Source organism: Phocoena sinus, chromosome 4, assembly GCF_008692025.1.
Source record: "Phocoena sinus isolate mPhoSin1 chromosome 4, mPhoSin1.pri, whole genome shotgun sequence".
Lineage (NCBI taxonomy): Eukaryota > Metazoa > Chordata > Mammalia > Artiodactyla > Phocoenidae > Phocoena > Phocoena sinus.
The window spans coordinates 138186946-138209344 of NC_045766.1; positions in this window are offsets into that span (position 1 = coordinate 138186946).

Genomic DNA, 22399 nt, shown 5'->3' on the forward strand with positions numbered 1-22399 from the left:
ACTTGATATTCACAGTTTCTCTTTGATTCAAAGTGCTCATAGGCCGTAATGTTTAGGATGGATGTGAGAGTTAGATGATTTTCTCTAGGATTTGACCTGCTTGGAAGCAAGAGGAAATACAAATAATATTGTTCTTCTTTCCCCAGATCCTTGATGGGGGCCTATCAGGGACTTTATACAAGAAAGTCTAGAATTCCTGCCACAGTGAATTAATCCTAACCTGAAGTCTCCTGTTTTTTATAAGTTAGCCTGCATAAGTATACATTAAGGTGGCTTTCAGAAGGCAAAAAACTTACTGTAAATTTAAATGTGATTTTGTAAAATTCAGATTGTCTACATAAAGTGCACTTACCACCTGTATGAAAGAAACTTCCTTTAGTGTTTTTCTTAGGGTAATGAGCATTTTATAGGTAAGTGGCACATTTTGTATATCAGAATCAGTATCCAAAAAACTTAGGCTTATTTTTATTTAATGAATATTAGAACTGTTGATACATGTGAAAAATCATTAAGGCTACAATAATTATATAAGGCCCACAAGATGACTACTCTGTTTGCTACTGTATCGTCTTTCCCAGCTCCTATGTTGTTAAACTTATTGTTGTAATAAGTCTTATTATAAGGCAATACAAAGATGAGATAGTAAATGCTAAATTTCTTCTAGATTAGTTCCCCAGTTTCCTTTTGGCCTGCCTTTACTCTGTTAGCTCTCAGAATACAAGTTCAGTACTCATTTTTATATCCATTTTTGTAGTGGTGACCAAAGCTAACAGATCAGACGGTTCATTCCAGATACAGAACTTGGTCTTAGTGCCATATATGAAAAAAAGGTTTGAAATTTTAAGATTAGGGTTAGGAGAAAAACCGATCGGTATACTGAGTCTATTCAGATTTCTTAGAATCCTTGGGATTGCTCGACATTGGGAAGCCTTTGGTGTCAGGAAGTGCAGAGTAGAAGGTCTCATTTTCTTAACCATGGATCTCTTTCCCTAGACTTGTTTCCTAGGGTGAAAACATACATCAAGTAATTTTTAGTACTAAGAAGAAAACCCTAAGAACATAGCTTATCGTATTCTTCATCATCCCTCATAATGCATAGCAGTAACCTGTCTCCCCGTCCCCTAAGAACCATCTTGTGGGTATCACCTGGGCTTTCACACTCTAGTATTAATTCCTACATATCCCTGTGTTTAAAGCTCTCGTTATTTTTTTGTGGAAGACTCATTTAGGATGGTTAAGTGGTCTTGTCGGTTTGTGCGTTTTTCTTTCTCTTTGGCATTATGTACAGCCAAGGTCTCTGGTTTCAGCTGCTCACAGGAAAACATGATAAAAGAGCTAAGGTGTTCTTGCATCGTAATTTTTGGGGATACCATTCACCTTAACACAGAGAGGGCCCGAGGTATTTGTCATCAGTTTTCTTACCTTAGATCTTCAAAGACGAAAGTATTTCTCCAACTAAAACACAATGATTTAAATGTGTACCAGATAACTAGGTAGAGCCCCACAGGTTTCAGTATCAGCTTCTTTACATGAAAACACGGGGTTTATTTATTTATTTATTTATGTTTTGCAGTACGCGGGCCTCTCAGTGTTGTGGCCTCTCCCGTTGCGGAGCACAGGCTCCGGATGTGCAGGCTCAGAGGCCGTGGCTCACGGGCCCACCCGCTCCACGGCATGTGAGATCTTCCCGGACTGGGGCATGAACCCGTGTCCCCTGCATCGGCAGGTGGACTCTCAACCACTGCGCCACCAGGGAAGCCCAAAACACAGGGTTTTTGTTTTTTTACATAATTTCACACCTTGAGGGTATGACCTTTTATTAAAGAGAGCGGTGGGAATGACTTAAGTTTCAGGCTTGGCATGTCATGAATTCCCTGCCACCTGCAGCAGGACTTGGGGACGCTGCTTCAGAGCAGCGAGGAGGGAAGATGGAGCTCCAGTTCGCTTCCTTGTGCCTTAACTGGATGTCAGTGTCCAGTCTCAGCTGGGTTCTGAAGGAACAGAGGTACTGCGGTAGGAATCTTGTTGGCTGGTAAAACGCAGTTTAAATGTGCGGCAGGAAAAATGGGTGACAAAGCTCCTGGTGAAGGATGGAGGAGGTGGGCCGTAAGTGAGCGTACACCCGTTCCGGGTGAAGGTGGTGCCCTTGGGTGTTGCAGGCTCGGGTGTGGTCAACCGTGTGCTCTCAGATCTAGAAAGATACTTGAGGACTTTTCAGGTTGCAACATGTAGAAAGGCCATGTAGGAATTATATTCATTTGTCTGTTTTAAAGACCACAGTTTATTTAAGATACTTCTGTAAAATTTTATTTTATTCTTGTAAATTTTACTCCCAATATTTCCTCATTAATCACTATAGTTGCCTCAGGTCTTTAGCTGAAGCTGCAGTCAAAGGGGGAGGATTCCGAGCCAAAGGTAAGATAGAGGGGCAGGCCCTGGATGTGTGGCGGTTCTTCCTCAGGCAGGGCCATTGCCACCAGCCGAGTAGCTGGGCCCAGGGCTGGGGCCCAGGGAGGTCTGTCAAGGAGCAGCTTTGCCAGGAGAGTGTTGAATTGGTTAAAATAGAGCCCAGGGTGGTGAGTTTGTGAGTCACCCTTGACTCACTGTTGCATAGGAATGCAATAGCAGGCTGGGTGAGGATGGGGCTTGTCAACTCCCTGGACACTAAGATGACTCCTGATGGTGTCAAAGGATTATTTATGTTTTTAAAGGTCTAAAGCACGATATAGTGAAATAGTGACCCTAAGGAGAAAGTCTTCACGTACATCGCAAGCCCCCGTCTGTTGAAGAGGTGACGTGACACACGGGATCCTGAGCTGGGTGAAGTAGTTGACTTCAGGCGCTGCTCCATTAATTGCCCAGCAAATCCGTAAGCAAGATCTAGGGAAAAGAAACGGTGTGTTTGGTGAACCCTAGGTGATCTTACCAAACCGTTAAATCAGTGCTCATCAATTTAAAACGAGCTTTCAACTCTGCCACACGTCTGCCTCACCCGTAGGATTTTATAAAATCACAGATGTGCTCATCACCCTCCCAGAATTTTTGATTCAGAGAGTTGGGAGTGGGGCCTGGGTCTCTGCTTTTTAAGTGGCTTTACCGGTGACTGTGCCCTTGCATAGGATGACTTGGAGGGCCCAGAGATTGGCTTGGCTAACCGGACAGGAGTCTGAACTGAAGAACGTTTTAAAATAGTTTCATTATTGAAGTGTATATAATTAAATATATATCAATGGGTAATTAAAATTCACAACTTAGCCTGCATTATAAAATATTATAAACAAGCCTCCAAGAAAGGCAAAAATAGCAGATGTAAGTGTGTAAACCTTTCACAGTTTGTTTCTTGTCATCTTCCCTTTTGGAAGGGGTTGGTGTGACAACCTATCGGTAGCTCTCAGATGTCCCATGAGAATGGCACGTGTTAAGTTTATTTCCCAGAGATGGGGCTGGGCCGTGCTGCTTCACACCTCAGTCTCACGTGGTCTTTGTTGGCCCAGTGGCGGATTCTCCAGGGCATGGGCCACCTGGTCTGAGCGTGCAGACGTTCCGGAGGGCATGGGCCACCTGGTCTGAGCGTGCAGACGTTCCGGAGGGCTCCGCAATGCAGTGGCCGCAATTTTCAACTCCAGAATCGGGTTCAAGTCCTTGCTATCCGTGCTCTTATCCTGGGCAAGTTGTTTTACTTCTCTAAGCCTCACTTTCCTTTTTTTTTTTTTTGGTAAAATGGGAATAACTGTGGTACCCACTCTGGGATTTTACGCAGCTTCACTGAGATAATGTACACAAGAATCTCAGCACAATGTAGGCGGTGCTCAATAAGTATAATCTGTAACCAGAGAGCTTGGGTCCACAGTATGAACGGATCTCCTTCGGTATCAATTTAACAAGCATCCTGTGGGAAACCGAGTGGTGTTCTCTGTGAAGGATTAAACAGGATTATTCTCCAGTTTCCTTTCATTTCTGGAGGCTGTAACTGGACGTTATTCCCTTCCTACTTGAGTTTGCTACTGCACGGTACCTACATCTATTTTAGGGTTTTGAGGTGGTGTGTTTTGTAGTTGACTTTGATATAATGTGTGATATTAAATGTTTTATAAAGGAGTTTTCTCTGTAACTTAAAGGAAGCTCTTTGGAGGCCTAACTATGGAAAGGGCCCATTTTTTAACAAGCACTGTCACTCAACCTGGCCGTCATGTGTCCGGTGGCCTCTCCCCACGTCCCTTTTCCCACTTGAAGGCATATGTTACATTTTTAGCCTTCAGAGATTTGACTTAGGGAGAAAGGAGGATAAGTAAAAAAATCAGTTCCCAAGTTCATAAACAGCGATATAATTGGGGAAGCTTTCAGAACTTAGTTATAACCCACACGTTAAAAGCTTTAAGGAGCTAGCTGCTGCTTGGTTTTTTTTGTTTTTATTCTTTATTTTGTTCATATGTTAGAGGACTCTGTACCTCCACCAGTTTGGGGGCCTGTAATTTGACTCCCTTTTCATTCCTAAGGCATCCTCCTTTCCTCAGAGCAAGCATAAGGACAAAAATGTCTTAAGACAGAAAGTCTGTTCCTTCGAGTTAGAACATATGTGTGTGGTTGACGTTACCGCACAGGAGCACGTGGCCTGTGGCTGCAGCTGGATGGAGTTCACGATGGATCTAATAATGGATTTAAATGTTTCCCTTAGGTAGGATCTAATAATGGATTTAAATGTTTCCCTGAGGTAGATAAAATGCTTTGGGGAGACAAGAGTTCCCCATGATCCTAAATTTCACATACAATGGACAGCCTCCTTCTTGTTGTAAACCAAACTGGGCTGCTTTTGTGCCTCTTAATAGCTCTCCGTCTTTCCCTGACCTGCTGGCACAGCTCTGCCGTCTGGACATGCCTTGGGCGTGAGGGCCTGGCCAGCAGGAGACCTGGTGCTGACTGCACACCTCGGATCAGAGTAGGATGGGGGTGAATCTAAAACTGCTGTCAGACCTGAGAGATGCTCTGCCGTTTGCAGGGGGGCTCACACGGTCTTCATCACCGCCACTCTCTGACTCAGTACGACTGTCGCCCAGGTCCTACCCCCGGCGTGGGGAGGTGGGCGCTGCTGAGACCGTGGACACTTTTCTGAAGGTGCCTCCTGCCCACGTGTAAGGGCAATGATTTCACATCTGTACTGGTCCAGGAGGAGTCAAGTTAGGGCTTGTCCCGTGCGGCTTCCCCCGTAGTCACCAGCTGCGGTCCTTCTCCGCAGCTCAGCTTGCTCTGTGGGTGAGGGCCCTGCCTGGCTTTCACTAGGAGCGGGGCGCTAGCGGTGACTCCCCTCACTGGTCAGATAAAACCGGAGTGAACTTGAAACATCTCCCCTGCTGCCTGCAGAAGACACTCCGAATCAAAGGAAGCAATCAGTACTAACCCTGGAAGTAGAATTTATAAATGGAAGGCCCTACTCTGAAGTAAAATGTCTTACTAGCTGGAGGGATGGGGTGTGTCTTGAGGCAGGTGACATGAGGACTACCTGAGAGAAATGTGTCATGACTACCTGTCATGTGCAAGGCACTTGGCTACGTCCTAGGGCTGACGCCAAGTCCATCACTGTTCCTGGGGGTGGGGCTCAACTCCAGCTGAGCCGAGTGTTATTAGGGTCAGGGTGTGAACAGGGACCCTCTTCTGGTCCAGGGACTGGAGGGGGTTTCCCTGAGGAATTGAGGGTTAGGCTGCTAGCCTAATGGGTGAATGGGAGTTAGCCAGGTGGTGGTGGGAATATTCTAGAATCTCAAAGAAAGAGTATATTCAGAGCCTGACGAAATGAGGAAGTGAGAGGCCTTGCAGGTATCTGTTCCTAAGCAGATGGAGTCCAGAGCCGCTTAGGAAGGAGAGCTGGCAGGCCTGGGGTGTGGATCGGACCAAGTGAGTGGCGGGGCGGGGGGGAGCAGGAGCGGAGGCGTTGGCCTGAGCAGCTTGGTGGCAGCCGTGCTGTCACTGGTATTGGGAGCGTTTGAGGTAGAGCAGGTCTCCTACACCGTCTCCCTGCAGTTCAGGACTTTGAGTGCTAAGGGCTTCCAGGACATTTAAGTGGGCATGTCAAGTAGATCGTTTGATATAAAAGGACAGGTTGAAGGGGTGAAGGTGAGGCCTGGGGTGGTAGATTTTGGTCCTTCTGTTAAGCAGGTGATGGTGACTGAGATGACGTAAAGGGAGGTGGGAGGAGAGCCTGGTCACTTTCACCAGAGAAACCTGTACAGTCGGAAAAGTAAGAGCCCACGCCTGCCTTGAGCCTCCCGGTGATTTAGGACTAGCGAGGGCAGAGGTCATCTAGGCCCTCGCCACCTGGCGTAGTCGGGACTTGCAGCATCAGCATCGCCCATTCTGCCTGTTAGAAGCGCAGATCCTCAGGCCCGGCCCAGACCTACTCAGAACCTGCGTATTAACAACGGCTGTGGGTAATTCATATGCACGTGCAAGGGTGAGAATCACTTGCTGGCACCTCACTGGGTGAGGTGAAAACCTAAGAGAAACCTTGGAGGAAACCTAAGAGTTGAAGCAGCTTGTTCAAGGTGCCACACCTGACCAGTGACAGCCTCCAACTTCCAGGCCAGGCTCTGACCGCCACGATGACGACTTCTGGGATCACATACCACAACCTGCCGCCGGACGATCCCTCCAGCTGCTGTGACCACCCGAAGCGGAGTTATGGGTGAGACTAACATCAATTCATGTAGACTCTTGGCATGTGGGCTGAGTAAGCTTAGTGATTCTGGAAGGACTGCCTTGTTCTCATGAACCACGATAGACATGGCTTTCCTGAACCTGGAAATGTTGAACAGGTTTGTCTCTGATTGTCTTTTCATTTAACCATGTAACTAAAATAGCTCCCGGGAGACTCTGAAGAGTGAACACGGAGACTCTGCTGCTTCCCCTTCTCCTCCTCTAACTGCTGTCCCTGGTCCCCCTTCCTTTCTCCCAAGGTCATTTTTGTTCCTTCTGGTTTCCAGGGTCCAGCATTCTTCTTCCGGCTTCACCTCTTCCCTGGAGATGTTTCAGGCTGGTGTCTGGGGTGTCGTGTGACAAAGTCGGGAGCCCTTCACCCAGACTGTTTCTGCCACGTGGCAGCCATAGGCCCCTTTTATCTCTCCCACCTGTCCGCCAAGTCCAGACAAATTGTGCAAATCCAGATTGTTAATTCAGGCCCCTAGCCCATGCCTCTGGATTAAGTGAGGCTCTTGAGGACTCTCTGAACAAAGGTAAAAATAGAGTTGTAAAAGGAAGAAAAGATAAGGAGATTCATTCTGTTTTAGTGATTATCAGGGAAGCCTTCCCTTTTTTCTTCTCTCTGAAGCATTTCAGCTTGCTCGCTCCTTGCTGCCGTTGCTCACGTTTGCCCACATGCGGCTGGCAGCAAGCCCTCAGCACATATTTCCAGGGCGGTGGGCCCCTCAGGAACAGGAGGCTCCGGAAAAGCAGGGATGACTTTGGCCTCTGCTTCCTGTCTGTCACCAAAGGTTAGGTGTTGGCAAATTACAGCCACCCTCCTGCTTTGGTATGGCCTGACCAGCTAAGAATGGTTCTTATATTTTAAATGGTTGAAAAACATCAAATGAATAACATTTCATGTTGTGGAAATTATATGAAATTTAAATTTCAGTACCCATAAATGAAGTCTTATTGGAACACCACCACATTTTAAAATTTGCATATTGCCTGTGGTTGCTTTTTGCTACACTGGCAGCGTTGAGGAGTTGCCACAGAGAGCATGCGTGGCGCACTCATTTTGCCCTGCTGTTTGGTGCCCTACACGTGGCAGTGACAGTTATCAATCAACACTACTTTCAGTGCTGCATATTTTACCATGCCACGCATTTATTTTTTATTACCCGTGTGGTCATTATGTCAAAACAAGAGAAGGGGAAAGTGGATTTCAAATATCACAGCTTTGATGGGAGTATGGGTTATTTTGTTCCTGAATTAAGTGGCAACACGCAATGATACGGTAGCTGTCACATTACAAAGAATACAATATATGTTGGCATTACCAGTCGAAACGTCCAACAAATGACTTCTAACTCACAAGAAAGCAATGGTCAGGAAAATTAGAAAATTTTAAATTGACCATCTCGTCACAGAATTCCTTCACAGAAATAAAAATTGAAAAGGAGGCTGCAACCAAAGTCAGTTTCTGATTGGCTCATTTATTAGGCAAGCAAGGAAAGCCACTTACCTATGGTGGGTTAATTCAATCGTGTGCGATGGAGCAGCTGAAGAAACAGCACCAGAGAAAGTAAGCCTGTTTAGAACTACCAGCCTTTCCACGGTAAGAGTTGCTCCAAAATTTTGCAGACAACAGGAGTAACATCAATAGTCAATTAAAACACAAAGCAAATGATTTTGAGTGTTTTTCTGTGACTCTTTTTTACAAGAGTTGATGTATGTTAGCTTACTTGAGGAGCCTGTGCTAAGTTGGAAATTAGCCTTTGTGCACACCCTGTGGTGTAACAACTACAGACAGAAATATTTTCAAAGTTGAGAAACTGAGTACAACCTGGAGTAGAATCTGCTAAGATGTGCTACAACTGATGGTGGAAAAAATATGTGAAGAGTAGAAAAGGGATTAACGGGACAAACTTACCATGCTTGTGATAATATAAGGTGTTAAAGTGTAGGGTTATTTGTTGTATTATTTAAATCACTGGGTATGTTGTGGAAAATATTTGAATCATGTGTTATTGAACCAATATTGTCAACAGTGAACTTCAGTTGCTGTTGTGGACTTACCTGGCAACAGTTCCATGAATTCTTGTCAGAAATAGTAGCTGAAAGTCCTGACCTGGTCTATAAGACAACAGTTCAGTGGTTTAGTAGTCGTAAAGTTTATTTCAATTTTTGACCTCAGGACCAAGACTGAAGCTTTTCTGAATAAGAAGAACTGCCCTCAACCACTATTGTCAAACGCTGAACAGCTTTGGAAATTGGCTTTTGCTGCAGATTGATAATGTTTCCTAATGAATTCTATCTAAAATCACAAGGGAAAACTGTTTATACATGGAATTCACACTATGGTAAAGTCATTTCAACAAGAACTAACGTTGTTGGGATCACAACTAATGTTAACATGTTGTCAAAAGTTGAAACAAGAAGGAAGAGTTCCATCATTCCCACACACGTTTGCGGCAGGTATATTATCTGAGCTCACACTACAGTTCCAGGAGCCATTTTTAGACCTTAATGTAAACCCAAAAGATATGTGCACATTTCAAAATCCATTAACTGCAACTGAGGAGCTTCCACGTAACCTTCAATTGAAGTGATTAATCTGCTAAAAAGCAAACATCAAGAGAAAAATCTAATAGAATTCTATAAATGTCTTTCTTTCTTTCTTTTCTTTTCTTTTTTTTTTTTTTTTTTTTTTTTTTTTTTGCCACTCCGCGCAACGTGTTGGATCTTAGTTCCCCAACCAGGGGTCCAACCCATGTCCTCGGCAGTGGAAACGTGGAGTCCTAACCACTGGACCACCAGGGAATTCCCTATAAATGTCTTTCAGGCGATAAATATGTGCAGTTAAAAATCTTGTGCTCATCGACTGATACCAGTATTGGGAAGTACCTATCCGTGGGAAGACATTTTCAAACATGAAATATGTAAAATCTCATTACAAATCAGCATTAGCATATAAAGGTATGCAATTAATTTTGATACTAATCACTAGCTTTGAACTTCAATTAAGTGAAATGTTATCTCCCCCAAAGAATTCAAGTTATTCTTATTACTAGACCTGTAGTACACAAAAATTATACTCAATTATATTTGGCTTTCACCAATTAAATTTTTTTTGTTTATTATATAAATTCCTACACAATATCCTAGAGTTTTGCTTCTTGGCCCAGAAAACCTAAGACATTTAATATCTGGTCTCTTAAAAAGTCTGCCTTTGGGAATTCCCTGGTGGTGCAGTGCTAAAGAATCCACCTGCCAATGCAGGGGACATGGGTTCAAGCCCTGGTCCAGGAAGATCCCACATGCTGCGGGGCAGCTAAGCCCATGCACCACAACTACTGAGCCTGTGCTCTAGAGCCCACGAGCCACAACTACTGAGCCCTCACGCCTAGAGCTCATGCTCTGCAACAAGAGAAGCCACCACAACGAGAAGCCCGCGCACCACAATGAAGAGTATACCCCACTGGCCGCAACTAGAGAAAGCCCGCACGCAGCAACAAAGACCAATGCAGCCAAAAATAAATAAATAAATAAAAATCGGCCTTCTCCTACAATAGATGGAGCAAAGAAAGAGTAAGTGAATTCAGTCTCCAGATGAGTACACCCAAAGGCAAGTTTGGGACAGAGGTCCAGGACCCTCTGGCCCTACTCCCAGAAACAATCTCTGCTCCCCAAAGAGTCTTTGGGCCATGGTCTGTTGGTATAGGACCAGGCCATGATGCAGAGAACCACCAACGGGACAGCCCCGTGTCCAGCAGCAGGGAGTGATAGACCAGTTTGTGGCTCAAAGCTTGTCTACTGACAAGGTCTGTCCTCGGATGCCTGACCTCCACTCATCAGTTTGCCCGTACAAAGGCGTTGAAAGGTTTACCTTTTCCTTCTGATGCAGACTGCAGCCGGGTGTCCAACAATTCAATTCAATTCTGACACTATCTACCTGGAGTTAGCATCAGATTCTGCATGTAAAAGGGTTCAGTCCCGCAAGACTGCCCCCACTTCAGATGCCAACCACAAGTTCTCAGACTCCTGTGCTTCTGATCGACCAGGGTACTCAACTTCTCTGGGTCTCAGTTTCTTCATCTGTAAAATGGGATGAGACTATTACCCACCCTGTAGGTTATTGTGGGATTAAATACATTTATATTATAAATAATCTTAGAACTGTGCCTGGCATATAGCAGAGCTTAGTAACTGTCAGTTCTTATTAGTTGTTCTAGCTTCCCAGAAGGTAAGGACTGTTACCTGCAGCTCAGTAACTGGCCTAATGTCACAGAGCTATTAATTTTGGAGTCAGTTTTCAAGCCTAGGTTTTCAGACTGAGCGGGTTCACTCACCATTACCCCAAACAGCCTCCCATCCAAGCCTCCACCCCGACTCCAGCTCTGCCTCTTGCCTCCTATGCCCCCGGTCCATCACTTACCTGATAGCATTCTCACAGACAAACATTGACCTTCTCCATTTAAAATCCTACCCCATCACCGCCAGGATGTAATTTAAGGTTCTAGAAAATTCATTCAAGAGCTGACACCCACCTGCCCCACTGAGCCGCAGCCTCCTGTGTTCCAGCTTCACCAGCCTCTCAAATGTGCCTCCATCAGCCTTTGCTCCCAGCCTGATCATCTGTGATGCCTTCCTGGTCCTTGCCAGTGCCCCCTCCCTCCATGACCCAGGGTCCTGCCTGTGTTCCACAGCCCCTGTGTGCACCCGCAGACATCGACCAATGTGTCAAAGTTAACAATGTCTCTCTGGCCAGCACCTGGAGGGCAGGGCCTGCTTCTCCTTCCTCCTCTCTCTCCAATGCTTGGGGTAAAGTCAATACAGGATGCGGGATGCATGTGGAGTAAAAGAATGAGTGGGAGCATGTGCTTCCTGGAAAGGAAGAGAATATGGCCGGACCCGTTAAGTCTCTTTCCAAAAGCTTTTTGAAGTTTGTGTGTTTGGGACTCCCTGAAGCGGGAAGTTGCTCACAGAATCACGGATGCAGAGACACCATGTCTCACTCTTGTACCTGGCAGAACATTCTCAGACCAGAGAGAGGAATCAGCTACCTCTACCCCTCTGGCTTTAGGGAAACAGAGGGGTGCTACACCTCCATTCATGGTGTTGACTGAAGGAAAAACACACAATGTAAGAATTATGAGTTAAGTTTTATTCAAGGATCTGACTGAGGACTGTATAGCCCAGGAAACAGCCTCTCAGTAGCTCTGAGGGGACTGCTCCAAAGAGGTGGGGGGAGAACCAGAATATACATGGTTTTTGGCTCAGGAATACGTGCAGTCAAGCACACATCTTGGTAAAACACTACTGCTAGTCACAAGGAGTAGGTATCTCAGTTAATGATTTTAGTGCTTTTCTATGTAGGGGAAGATGCAAGAATCTGGGTTCATTAAATCTGGGTTCTTTCTGAGATATACATCCAACTGTCTGAGGGGTATGTTTTTTCCAAAGCACAGAGTGCCTCTTCCTGTTTTCTGTCCTGAATTTCTTTCAGGGTGAACTAGGACTTAATCCTTGTAGAACTGAATGGTAGGTAACATTCTTTGTTTTTTACAGTGGATACCACCCTGGGGCAGATTCTTTTTGTTTCGTTTGCACAGATCGGAAGCTTGGGGCTGGGGGCCATCGAAGGTGTCCTTTGTGCATCCAGTATCCAGGCTGAGCAGGCCTGGGTGGGGCTGGAGTGACATGCCAGCTATCAAGAGGCCAGGGTAGGGGTGCAGGTGGTTTGAAGGAGGCTGGAACAGGCACTGGACCACAACCAAAGCCCGGGAAACGGGTGAAGGAAAACAAAAAAAAAACAGGTAAGAATTGCACCAAGGGAATTTTGTTTTTTGAACCTGAAGACAATTTTTAAAAAATAGACAAGTTTCTTTGGGTCTCTGAGTATTTAATAAATGGTTATATGTTTTATAAGCCTAAATTGCAGAAAATCTGTGGTGATGAAAAGTCTGGGCTTGAGAAGTGTGCCCATCGGGGTCCCAGGTGATACTCTTCCGTTGAGAGACATGGGACAGAAGCCCAATGTCACCACATAGACCAGAGTCACAAGAGTAGCATCAGGGTTTTATAAGATGAAAATAAACCCTCTTCAAGATTAGATATATAAACCTCGGGTTGGGAGGTGACAGCAAGTGTTAACATACTGTCAAAGGAAACTTCTTGGACCTTAAAACTACCTCTAGAGCATTGACGGCTCAGTCTTTCTAGAAAGGCCCATGGCTGCAGGGGACCAGCTAACTGCCCATCTGTGATGCTTCCGGTCAAGCAGAGTGGTGACTTTTGCCCTGGAAAGGGTGAGTCTGCATCTTCTCTCCTTTCTCGGACTAACTTTCAACACAGAGAAAGGGTTTTTGTTGTTGTTTTTGTTTTTTGCGGTACGCGGGCCTCTCACTGTTGTGGCCTCTCCCGTTGCAGAGCACAGGCTCCGGACGCGCAGGCTCAGCGGCCATAGCTCACGGGCCCACCCGCTCTGCGATATGTGGGATCTTCCCGGACCGGGGCACGAACCCGCGTCCCCTAGCATTGGCAGGCATTGGCAGGCGGACTCCCAACCACTTCGCCACCAGGGAAGCCCAAGGGTTTGTTCTTGTGTGACCAAGTTCTCCCAAGACACAGCAGCCTTGGGATGAAAGAGGAACTGTGGTGAGAAGACAGAATCTCCCTAGCTCCGCCCCCGCCCCCCCCCCCCTTACCTGTCCACGCCCAGCCCTAGCTCTCCCCAAGACCTGTGGAGCGTGATGTCACAGTCCTCCTGCTGCTGGAATGACCCGTCTCCAGGCATCCTGGGCTAATCTCCAGCGGGCCCTGAAAACACTGTCTGCGCATCACTTCCCTGGCGGCCTGGTCTCAGATCTGCAGAGCTGAGAAAGTGGGGCAGCCCCTTCACCCCAGCGCTCATTTTCCCAGGGCTGCCCTGGGCCCCCAGTGCTGGGGGGCTGGGAAAGCTCTGGGCACGCCCCACTGCAGGACTCCTTCCAGACAATTCCACTGGTTTGCTGTCCTCAGATCTGGCTTCTGGGCCTCTGTGTCCTTGGGAGGAATTATTTCCTCTTTCCCTTTTGCAACCCCCCCTGGCAGCTGCCCTGGCTGGCCTTCGGGGCCGCGGCAATCCTTAGGTACTAAGCCACATCAGGCACAGCTGAATGTGAACGTCCACTGGTTAGAGTTTGATTTGGGTGCCATTTGGGGCATTTTCTAGAATGATATTTTTTATGACAAAATTCCAGCTATAGTTTCTAACTGTGGTAAGGACAAAAAGGCAATGAGCTTCCCAAACTAGAAGCATTCAGAGACTTTTTGAGTTTCTATGATAATATGCCAAAAATCACTTCAACTTACCTTTTTTTTTCTTTTGCTGAAAACGTGATATTGCACCCAAATTACTTCAGTAATTTGCATCTCTAAAAAAATGACAATTTCCTGCTTAACCAAGCAAAATTAACAGTAATTCCTTACTGTCATATCTAGCACCAGGTCCACAGTCAAGTTTCCCCATTGTCCTCCCAATATATTTCACTGCTGATTTGTTCAAACTAGGATTCAATCAAGGTCCAAACATTGCATTTACTTGTTGTGTTTCTTAAATCTCCTTAGATCCAGAAGTTTGTTCTCTATATTTTGGGTGATAGAACAGTTTTCCCCACTCTAATATGTTTAATAGTTTCATTTTTTACATTTAAATCTTTGATCCATTTGTAATTTATTCTATTGTTATCTTGTGAGGCAAGGATTCGATTTTGTATTTCCCCAAATGGCTATGTGGGTGTTCCAGCACCTTTTATTAAAAAGTCCATGTTTCTCCCGTTAATTAAAGATTTCACATGTATCCTTTGTCATATGTTAACTGTCATAATTGCTTGGGTCTTTCGTACCTTCTAACGTGTTGCATGGTGTGTGAGCCTACCCATATGCCACAAGCACACTGTTTTCACTGCAGAGGTTCTGTGGCACGTTTTAGTATCTGGCAGACCAGTACCCCCAATTTATCACTCTTTTCCTCACAGTTTTCCCGGTTATTCTTGCTAGTTTATTTTTTTCCATGTGACTTTTCAAATAAATATATCTAATTTCAGAAGAAAATTCTGTGAACGATGAATTGACTTGGGAAGAATTGGTTCCCTTTGATGTTGAGTCATCTTATCCAAGAACATGGTCTGTCTTTTCATTGGTTAAATCCACCTTTGTGTCCTTCAGGAGTGTTGTAAAATTTTCTCATAAAAGTTTTACACAATTCTTTTAAATTTTACGCTGAGGTATTTTTCCTTTTCTGTTTGTACTGTAAGTGGGATTTTTCTCCTCCCTTATATCTTCTAATTGGTTATTATATGAATATAGGAAGGCCGTTTATTTTATGGTATTTTAATGTTGATTTTATATCCTTACTAAATTCTCTCATTTTTTTTTTTTTTTTTAGTATATTGTCCATGGACTCTTGTACTTTTCTACTATGCAATAAAATCATCTGCAAACAGGGATGCTTTATATTTTCCTGCCAGTGGCTATCATTTTGCTGTTCTCTCATCTAACGACATTAGCTAATAATTCCAGTGCAGTTATTGGAGTGGTAGAAAGCATCGTGGGCCTCCTTGTCTTACTCCTGACTTTCTTTATAATTTGTACCGTTGTACCAGTTATCTTTGGATTCGTGTTTGCATAATAGATCTTTTACTGTCCTTTTACTTTCAGGCTTTCTGTATCCTTTTGTTTTCTATCTGTCTTTTGCCAACAGCGTAGAGTCGGACTGGACATATTTTTATCCACTCTGAAAGTCTTTTTGTTTTTAATTGGACTTTTAATCCACTTAGATTTAATATAATTGCTGATGTATTTGGAATTGTACATTGATTCCATATTAATTATATGTTAGATTTAATATAAGTAAGAATATATTTGGAATTATACATTATTTAGAATTATATTACCTACTCTTTTAGTGATTTCTATTTCTATGTAATTTTCTTCTTCTTTTGGGTTGATAGTATATTTTTCAATTATCATTCTATTTTCCCCATTAGTCTGGAAGTTATCCAACACTCCACTTGTCTTTTAGTGGTAACCCTAGAGATTAAAAAGTGTGACACTCATTTATCTAAGGTTACTATTATTAAAGCACTTCACCCTCTTTCTAGACAATGCAAGGATCTTAGAATATTTTTAACTGTACATACTTCTCAATTTACATGATATGACTATTATATCTGAACTCTATTTTTAGCCCACGGTAGATTTTATTGCTTTCTATGAAGTCAGCAGTCGGTAGGATTTACCCACAGTAAGATTCACCCTTTTTCATACTCTTCATTCCTTCCTGCATCTCTGAGCTTCCAACTAGGATTGTTTTCATTCTGCTTGAAGGACACCTTTTAAGGTTTATTTTTTTGTTTTCTTTTTTTGGTACGCGGGCCTCTCACTGTTGTGGCCTCTCCCGTTGCGGAGAACAGGCTCCGGACACGCAGGCTCAGCGGCCATGGCTCACGGGCCCAGCCGCCCCGCGGCATGTGGGATCCTCCCGGACCAGGGCACGAACCCGTGTCCCTTGCATCGGCAGGCAGACTCTCAACCACTGCGCCACCAGGGAAGCCCAAGTTTTTGTTTTTTTAAAATTGCAGTCTACTGGTAGTGAATTACTTTAGTTTTTGATATTTGAAACTATTCCTTACGTTCATTTTTTTAAAAATAAATTTATTTATTTATTTTTGCTGTGTTGGGTCTTCGTTTCTGTGCGAGGGCTTTCTCCAGTTGCGGCGAGTGGAGGCCACTCTTCATCACGGTGCGCGGGCCTCTCACTGTCACGGCCTCTCCCGTTGTGGAGCACAGGCTCCAGAGGCGCAGGCTCCAGAGGTGCAGGCTCAGTAGTTGTGGCTCACGGGCTTAGTTGCTCCGCCGCATGTGGGATCTTCCCGGACCAGGGCTCGAACCCGTGTCCCCTGCATTGGCAGGCAGATTCTTAACCACTGCACCACCAGGGAAGCCCTCCTTACTTTCATTTTTAAGGAATTTTAGTTTTAACTTTTAATTTTTAAATAATTTCAGGATTATTAAAACGTTAAAAGCATAGTGCAGAGGGTTCCCGGATACTTTGCATCCAGTTTCCTCTAAAGTAACCATGTTCTGTAGCCACAATACAATTATGAAAGTCAGGAGGTTAACACTGATACTATACTATTCACTGATCTACAGTCCTTATGCAGATTTCATCAGCTGTCCCACTAACGTTGTTTTTCGGGACCAGAATCACGCGTCTCATTTAGTTGTCATGTCCCTTCTGTCTCCTATACTCTAGGACAATTCCCCAGTCTTTGTCTTTCAGGACCTTCACACTTCTGAAGAGTTCCACCCCGGTATTTTATAGAATTTCTGTTGGATTTGTCTTTTCTGATTTTTTTTGTGATTAAATTAGGGTTATACATTTTTGGTAAGAATACCAAGAAGTGATACTGTGCTCTTCTCATTACATCACACCAGGAGGCATGGGCTTTTGTTATATCTTATTACTGGTGATGTTAACTTTGATCCCTTGGTTAAAGTGGTATTTTTCAGTTTTCTCCACTGTAAAGTTATTAGCTTTCCCTTTGTAAGTCATAAGCATTTGACGGGAGATACTTTGAGACTATGTGTATACATTATTTAATACTGTATAACAAGTTACCCCCAAAGTTAGTGGCTTTAAAGTAATAACCATTTATTATCTCACAGTCTCCTTGGGTGAGGGATTTGGGAGAAGCGCAGTGGGATAGTTTCGCTTGGGGTCACTAGAGCTGAGGTTGTAGTCAAGATGTCCATCAGGGCTGCAGTCATCTGAAGGTTTGACTGGGCCTGGAGGGTCTCCTGCCAAGATATCTCCCTTCCAGACTGTTGGTAAGAGGCTTTAGGTAGTCACTGAATTAATGCAGAAGCTTCATTTCCTCACCATGGGGATCTCTGCGTATGACCCCTATAGCATCCTCACATAGCACCTAGCTTCCACCAAGTCCAGTATGCCAAGAGCTTTAGGTAGAAGCTACAAAGTCTCTATGACTTATCTCCTCGCTCTGTCATTTCCTCAGTATCTTATTGGTCGTCCCTAAATAGGGAGGGGTCTACATTAGCAGCAGGAGTACTGGGGCCTGGGGATCATGGTCGGCCATCTCCATGGACCTCGGTTCCTCTGGGCTTTTGACCCCACCTTCTCAGGCATCCTTCCTTCTCCATGAGACAGCTGACGTTTGCTGCGGAATTGTTAGCTTAGCCTGTGTGTCAGTCAGGGTCCATCCAGAAGACAGAAACCACACAGAAGTTTGTACGGGGAAAGCCTAGTATAAAGAAGTATGAACAGGAGTACCGGGGAGCTGGCTAATAAGAGGCCGCTAAAGAATACAGGCACAGAGACTTCCCTGGAGGACCAGTGGGTAAGACTCCACCCTCCGAATGCAGGGAGCGCGGGTTCAGGCCCTGGTCAGGGAGCTAAGATCCTGCATGCCGTGCACTGGGGCCAAATATAGAAAAAAAAGAAATAAAATAAGAACAGGCACAGGGAGCCGGCACCACACCTGGGACTGAGACAGGCCCCTGCCAGGGCTGAGATCCAGACCCCGCCGTGCAGGCACAGTTCAGGGGATTACAGGGACTTCCCCAGGCTGGATTTGCTTGCATTCCACCCTGCAAAAGGAGGTACCACGTCTCGGAACCCTAGCGGCTGCCTCAGGAGGTGCTGCAGAGGCCCCGCAAGAAGAGGGTCTGGCTGGCCGCCATCCTGAGCGAAGGCACCTCTGCGAAGCGCCGAGCGGTGTGTCCAGGGCACGGGCTCCCAGCGGCCTCACCTGCCGGCACTCTGCCCTGAGCCACCCGCGGAAGCCATCCGTGGGTGACTTGCTGCCAGCCATCCAAGGAGACGTGACTAGCCAGCAGCACTAATTCATACCGACGGAACTAAATGACTAATTTGAGGTCAAGCCTTTATTTCCTTTTGTAAGGAGCGAAAACAAAACTTCTTAGTTCCAATCTAACCGCCCCCTCATTTGCCAAGTTGCCAAGGTCCTAGCTGCGTTCAGCATAAACTCTCAGCAACAGCCCCGGGGTATGGATGGATACAGTTAAAGGGTTTGGGACCTCCCTGGTGGTCCAGCGGTAAAGACTCCGTGCTCCCAATGCAGGGGGCGTGGGTTCTACCCCTGGTAGGGGAACTAAGATGCTGCATGCCTCACAGCATGGCCAAAGATTTTAAAAAAATAAGCGTACGGTTTGATTAGTTTCAATGTATGTATACACATGTGTAACCACCACCGTTGTCGGATAACAGTTCCATCTCCTCCAAAACCCCAATTCCCAGTGCGATCCCTCCTTTCATCTGCCTCAACCGCCGATTTGCCCAGAGCGTTTAATCGGTTAAAACAACCTTAAGATGTATATAGGAGAGCGAGTCATGGACATATACACACTAACAAACGTAGTAAGGTAGATAGCTAGGGGGAAGCAGCCGCAAGGCACAGGGATATTAGCTCGGTGCTTTGTGACAGCCTGGAGGGGTGGAATAGGGAGAGTGGGAAGGAGGGAGATGCAAGAGGGAAGACATATGGGAACATATGTATATGTATAACGGATTCACTTTGTTATAAAGCAGAAACTAACACACCATTGTAAAGCAATTATACCCCAATAAAGATGTTTAAAAAAAAAAAAAAGATGTATATAGGAGAATCATTTCCTGAGAGGACAGACAAGAAAGACACAATGAGGAAGAGTGATAGGGGCTGCAGGGACTTGCTTTACCAGATGTCAGAAGGTTCTGTAAAGCCACTGCAACCAAATCAGGGTCTAGGAACAGACCACGAGATCCGAGGAAGAGCAGACAAGCCTGAAATACGGCCCACCGTCTATGGATGGAATTTAAGACGTGACAAAGGCAGTTCTCTCCCGTGGAAAACGTTTCCTGGAGCGTGCGTGTTCTCAGTCTCAGGGGCTGACATACGTAGTTATTTTAACACAACATGGACACGCTTCAAGGATTTACAGGATCAGAGGAGGAACAAAGTGGGTAACAGAGGATATAACACTTCAGGAGGATTTTGAATGAGAAACGAGTTTGTTCCGGGGACAAGGAAGTCTCGTTTTGGACTTCTGACCTCCAGAACCGTAAGATGATCCACCTGTGTTTGTTAAAGCCAGTGAAGTTGTGGTCATACGTTACAGTAGCCACAGGAGCCCACGCAGGCCAAGTAGCTCAGGTTGGTGGAGCCTCAAGTCTGAGGGGAAGATGGAGACGGAAAGGCAGACTGGGGTTTGGGGCAAGACCAAGGGGCTTACGTGACAGGGTGGCAGTGACTCCTGTTTTCGGATCATCACGCTGGCAGGAGGGTTTGGAGGCACACAGCGAGGGGTTGTACTCTCTGTTCTGCACAGATGATGTTTTCATCTTGGTGACCTCACTCTTGAGAACAGCCTCTCAGGGGACGTGTGAGTGGATATCGCTGTCACGGTGCGCGAAAGGTCACGTGTGTTTTTCTGTTTCAGGGTTTCTGCCAAGTTTCTCTTGACCTCCCCCTTTGACAGGCTGGTTGAGTCATTCAGGCGTCACGAGGCAGAAGAGCTGTGGACAAGCGGGAGCTCCAGGTGAGTCAGGCCTCCAGGTGGAGAGGAGGATTCAGGTGGAGGGTGACACCGGGAACAGCAGAGGCCACGCAGGAGGGACTGAGGGGCCCCTAGACACATCATCTGTGACACTTGCTGCCCATCTTGGTCGGAAGGCCACGCCTGGCTCCTCTGGGGGCTGCTCTTTGGCCGTCACCTCTACTGTCGTCCAGGGTTTCTGTGCATGGAAACCCCTTTACTGAGGTAGCCCAGGGGGTCTTGTGATCAAAAGAGCTGAAAACATTCTGATTATCGTTAGTTATTATTGTTATAATAATCATTATTTGTAAATCTCTCATCTAAAGTTCATCTGACCCAGTTTAATTAATTCCAGGATTCAGGTCAACGCGTGGTTATTTTTGTGTTTGCTCAAAAGGGTGTTTCTTGCAGATGGCAAGCAACATGAGTGTTTGCTATTTGGTGACAAATGGAGCTCAATTAAAAGCCCTGTCACTTTCAGGAGTGGCTGTTTTGCACAAGGGTCATTCGCTCAGTCGTGCTGGACGAGGAACCACACTTGTTAAGAGGTTGCCGTCTTTAAGCGAAGCCAAATTCCCACGACGCTCCCCTGTGCATGGTGAGATCTGAGTCCACAGGACACGAGGCGCTCCCACCCCGCCCCTCCTGACGCCCTCCATGCAGCCTTGGTGACAGCCGGGCACTGAGACGGGCGCAGCGGTGTCCTTGTAGGTTCTGAAGCGCGTGGTGGGGAAACTGAGCCTGTGCCGCCCAGACCTTCAGATTCTCTTGATAGATGAGAAGGGAAAAGCAGTTATAAGATAACAAATTAGGATTTCTGTGTTGCCATCTGTGATCTGGTAGATGATCAAGAATGTACATTTCCCTTCCTCCCAATGCGTTTCTGGGTGTCTTTTGAGAAAATGCAAGAATTGAGGATTTTGTGTCAACCTCTGTGGCCTGTGAGTCATTCCCGTCAAGAGTAGTTAGAACTGGGGGGTGGAGGTGAAAAGGGGGGAGAAACTGAAGGCACAGGAAGGGGCTGTAGGTGGGGACGGTTTGCTCATGCGTACGGGCTGAGGGTCCCCGTGCAGGCAGGATGTTTTCACGGGCAGCCTGAGGCTCTGTCCTGTCATCCTGAGTACCTGGGAGGGAAGCTGAGAAATAAACAGGCAAAACAAGGTTAACAAAGCCCTTCCATGTCAGTGGACAAGGTAGTGGGACCTCATTTTTATTAAGTGTTACCGTCATCAGTGTTGTCCTGGGTACACTGTGAACACAGAGGTGTGTATAAAGGCCTCCTCTCTGGTCCTCTAAACCGTACTCTCCTGTCGAGCCTGTAGTCCATCACCTCCCCACCCTGTTCTCAGGGTGCTGGGGGGACCGAGCATCCTTCCCAAAGGCTCATTGACTTGTTGCCTTTGGTTCAACACAGACCAGACTTGCAGCCAGTTTGCCTTTGAAGGGAAGGTGAAGACGTGGCTTCAGGCGTTTGGTGAGCAATGACAAGGCTGTTAGAAAGGGGACACTGAGAAACTGAGTTCATTGGGATCGGCTTTTTATTTGCTTCCTTACTCAAAAGTATTAGCTGTTTATGATTTCAGGGTAATGATCTTGTTTAGTACAGCAAACAATGATTTAGTGCCTACTGCCATATGTCTCTGAGTGTCAGATGTTGTCAATGGTAAGATGGACGGTTCATTTATAACAGCCATGCGGGAAGAATGGGAGGAAACACCATGACATAAAGGGACCCACTGACTGTGGGATTTGTTCTAATATTTGAATCATTGTAATGCAAATAAATAGTGAGCTTGTTTCAAACTGAGGGAATAAGTCAAGTGTGATGGGGGAGAAAAAACATTAAGACGAGCAATAAAAATAAGGATCCTTGGTATTAAGAACCCTTCCTTCATTTGATGTTATGTGTTAGGTAGACTCTGGTAGGTTACAAGTCAATGTAAACCTACGATGGTTTGGAGTTTCCTTCAGGCATTGGCGTTTCTTGTAGGGGAAGGGGGCCCAGGTGCCTCAAATGCACAGCCAGGTGTGGGAGCTGCAACATGCATAATATTAATTAGCGTTCAATATTTATTTATAGTCTTTATTTTTAGGTAAAATTTATATAGAGTGAAATGCACAAATA